Here is a 4,114-nt window from a genome sequence, read left to right on the forward strand (position 1 = left end):
AGGGCTCCCTCCTTCTCGGGGACTTCAGGATGGGAGGGTTTGTTCCCTCAAAATGAGCTTCATCTTATGGCTGATTTTATGCCTGTATGATCATCGATGGATGAGCTCAGCATGAAGGACAGGGCACTGCTGCAAATACGTGCCGAGACACTTGCCAGCACTACAGATAAAACTTTCACACCCCTCCCCATACTTTTCATTGAAAGCCATTTGTGTGTTCATTTTCCAGTCATTGGTTTTTGATTGATCACATGATGTGAAATCCAATGATATCCATGCACGTTTGAACCAATCTGATGCAGAGTGTCGGGTGAACAGCAGGAATGCTCGCAAAGGGGCATCTTCCTTCACACACATGATGAAACTCTAGCTCTTGCCAGACAGAGGGGAATAGAAAGTTCTGGGACATATTCAGGAGATGGAATGATTACTGTATTTCCTACACATTTCACAATAACACAGTAAGATAAAGTTGTGTCAAAGCTCAGATAGGCCTATCAAGGGATATTGGTCCACAGTGGCTTCCACTCTATTTTTACAGAGTGCTTCTTGCAGCGCAAACCTATCTTGTGCTGGAAGAGGCAGGCCAGGAGGCCTGCACTGTATCCAGAGCAAGAGAGGGGCCCAAAGTGGCTCAGCTGGAGGTATGCGGAAACTTTTCCCTTTTCCCGTGGGTAAGCCACTGCAGTCCAAATGGGTCTCCGTGGATTTACGTCACCTCTGGAGGTGGCATAAATCCGAGGAGAGCAGAGTGACTTGCAGCTGCTCCATACAGCTCAGGAATGGGGGCTATGATCCAGCATATCTGCCAGGTCCCAGCCCCACCTCCCAATCCCCACCCACCTTTCCCTGGGAACGCCCTCCCTCTACCCTGGAACGCCCCTCCCCCACTTCCTCCCTGCTCTCCCCCGAGCATTGCATCGGCTGGGCTTGGCCTATCAAGGCTCCTCCATGAAGTCAGTGTGGAGGTTGCATTCAGCCTCCGTGGCCCGGGGTGTCTCCCTGCTCTGGCCCAGCCAGTTCCCAAGGAGGGGAAAACATGCCTTAGAGCACATTTGCGACCCTGTTTGGCTGGCGCAAGAGACTTGCACCGGCCCAGGGCGGTCCTAGGACTGCGCCTTATTGACTTGGGCTGTCATTTCTGCAAGCATCCTCTGGAGAATATGGGCTTCTCTGCTTCACTTGGAAACTATCTGCACAGCTAGAATTCCTTCCTGTGTTTCAGAAAAGCTTCCTGTTTTGTTTTGGCATATGGGTAACTTGGGATATGGGGTATTCCCACTGATTTGGTGATTTCATCAGCGATATTGTTATTCACTTTTTCACTATCATTTAAAAGTCAAAATATGAAGTGTCTTCACCAGGTGATAGTGATAGACAGGAAAGTGTAAAAAAATGGTTTTTGTTTTGTTTTGTTTTTTAATGAAACACGAACGTAGTTTTTACTTTTTAGAGAAGGATTCATGACCCTTGGTTTTCAAAGTCAGGGCTAAACCAGGAGAAGAATCACAGCAATTCTCTTGACCATACTACATTCTGAACAATAACTGCCAAAATTTCCCAAGCAGAGAGTGTACAGAACAGTCAAGGTCATTGGGGAATCATCCAGGAAAACAAATTCCCTTCTATGCTTGATTTAAAAAAAATTAATCATCAATGCAAATTTATTAGCAATACTCACAGAACCTGCACCTCCCACCTGCAACACAGAAGTGTGCAGTTAAATTTTGTTCTTGTGTTTAGTTCACAAAATATTCAGAGGTGCAAAGAAAGATGCTTTATGATACACACAAGTTTTTATTTTCTATGGAAGATATGCAAGACGCTTGAGTTTGCAAGCTCATGCTAAACCACTAGCAGAATTACAGCAATCCACCTTATAATTCAACATTTGTTTACACTTGTTTACATTTGTCACTTATCGTTCTTATCTTTTTTCTTATAACTGGGGAATCCTACAGCCAAACAACTCCCCCTCTCTGCTTGATGCCTCAGAAGAAACAATAGGTCACCAGTGCAAAAATATTGGCAATACTTACTTTACCAAGGACTTTTTTGGCCTGAAATGTAGAAGTGCGCAGTTAATTCTTGTTCTTATTTATATTTCACAATGTATCCAGAAGTGGAGACTAAAATTCAATTTAAGTATATATTCACAGTGTAATCCTAAGCAAGCTACTCAGAAGTAAATTCCTTTGGGTTCAATGGGACTTACTCACAAGAGACTCTGTATGGCAGAAGTTCCCAAGCTCCTACCAGGGAGCAGGGAACCTCATAAGTCCCTTTGAGGGCAGGGGCGGAGCACGGGGGGAGCCCCAATGGTGCAGCAGCAATTACAGCACCATGGGGGCCCAACAACTTTTGAGTGTACCAGAGGTCTGATGCAGAGTCCTTGAGGGTCCCGGAGGCTCTCGGTCCACGGCGACCTACCCGCACTGCTACCTTCCCTGCTCCAGCGTGGCCTGGGTGGGCTGTTACCAAGCACACGGGGCCTCCAGTCTTTTGCAAGATCTGCCACCGTAAGGCCTCAGTAGGATTGGGTAGCCCAAGATATTGACTGGCAGGGAAGTTTTTTCAGAAGTGCTATAGAAGTGCCTTTTCTGATACACAAGCATCTTTTTTATTTTCTATAGAAGGTATGCAGGACTCTTGAGCTCTTGAACTACTAGCAATACTCACTTTATTGAGTCCGACTGAAGCCTGAAACACAGAAGTAAGCAGTTAATTCTTGTTCTCATTTTTAATTCACAAAATATTCAAAGGTAGAGACTAAAATTCAGCTTAGGAGTACTGTATATGTAGCCCTAGTGCATGCTAAGCATAGCTACTCAGAAGTAGATTCCATTGAGTTCAATGGGACTTATTCCCACTTTACTGTGGATAGGATTGGAGTCTAAGAGTGCAATCGTAACCAACTTTCCAACACTGAGTAAGGGCAATGCAGTTCCCAAGTAAGGGAACAAACATTCCCTTACCTTAAGGAGGCCTCCATGGCTGCCCCCCAGCTGCAGGATGCAGCACATGCCCCCTGGCGCAGCTGTGTCAGTGCTGGAAAGTTGGGTCTAAGAGATATTGAAAGGCAGGAAAGATTCTCTTTAAAAAAGATCTTCTGATACAGATTTTTTTGCTTCCCTGCACATGCCCAATCTCGTCTGATCTTGGAAGCTAAGCAGGGTCAGGCCTGGTTAGTACTTGGATGGGAGACCGCCTGGGAATACTGGGTGCTGTAGGCTTATACCATAGTCTTTTGAGACTGAAGGTTGCCAACCATTTTTTTTTCTTAATTTTCTGTTGAAAGGATTCCTGACCCTGAGGCTCTGAAGTCAGGGCTTGTATCCACTCGTGTTAACTCTTTTCCTGAAACAATACATTCATGGAGAAGTGAAAACATGTGCACAGAAAAAGTATGTAGGTGTGTGGCTCCTTCACAGTCCCAGGTCCCAGACTAAAAGAACAGCCACATTGAAAAGAGACAAAACAAAATACTCATGTGGCTAGCTAATCTTCCCAGAGGTTAAAAGAACACACACAAAAGTCATTCTTTCATCCCTGATATTTCTTTTTTTAATGCTTATTGACCAGTCCTTATTACTACATGGAAATATCAAAAGAGTGAGGGCCCTCTGGAAAGTCAGCAGGTGATCCACTTTGCAGTCCTCTCTCAGTGCAGTCACCCCCTTGCTGGACCACCCACTCGCTCTCTCATCACCCTCTGGCCATGCCTGGAATCGTCTAGGACCAGCCAAGGGCAAATAAGAAGTCATAGAAAATACAGGCACTTCCTTGTTCCTCTGCTGAAGCAGGAAGAATCTAAGATCCACCAGGAAGTGAGTTTGCTGATATTTCACACTACTCTGTTAACTACAGCAACACACACGTCAGTTCTTTTTATCCATGGAGTTGGTACCTGCAGATTTGATTATCCATGCATTCCAAACCTGCAGGGTTGCCGAACCCCATTAAGGGCAAAAAAACCCACAACTTCAGGTTTTTCAGGGGGAAACCAGAAGTGACATTGTTGCAAGGTCAAAGGGCGCAACTCCATAACATTCAGAACCAGGAGTGAAGTTTGCAGGCTTGTTTATTCAATCGCATGCGTTGGGCACCCAAGTGG

General features: G+C 45.3%; 1 pseudogene; it reads left to right on the plus strand.

The window, feature by feature from the left end:
* The first annotated feature begins 3,114 nt into the window (after positions 1–3,114).
* On the plus strand, positions 3,115–3,233 carry LOC136661877 (5S ribosomal RNA; annotated as a pseudogene).
* The last annotated feature ends 881 nt before the right edge of the window (positions 3,234–4,114 follow it).

Source organism: Tiliqua scincoides, chromosome 10 (assembly GCF_035046505.1).
Source record: "Tiliqua scincoides isolate rTilSci1 chromosome 10, rTilSci1.hap2, whole genome shotgun sequence".
Lineage (NCBI taxonomy): Eukaryota > Metazoa > Chordata > Lepidosauria > Squamata > Scincidae > Tiliqua > Tiliqua scincoides.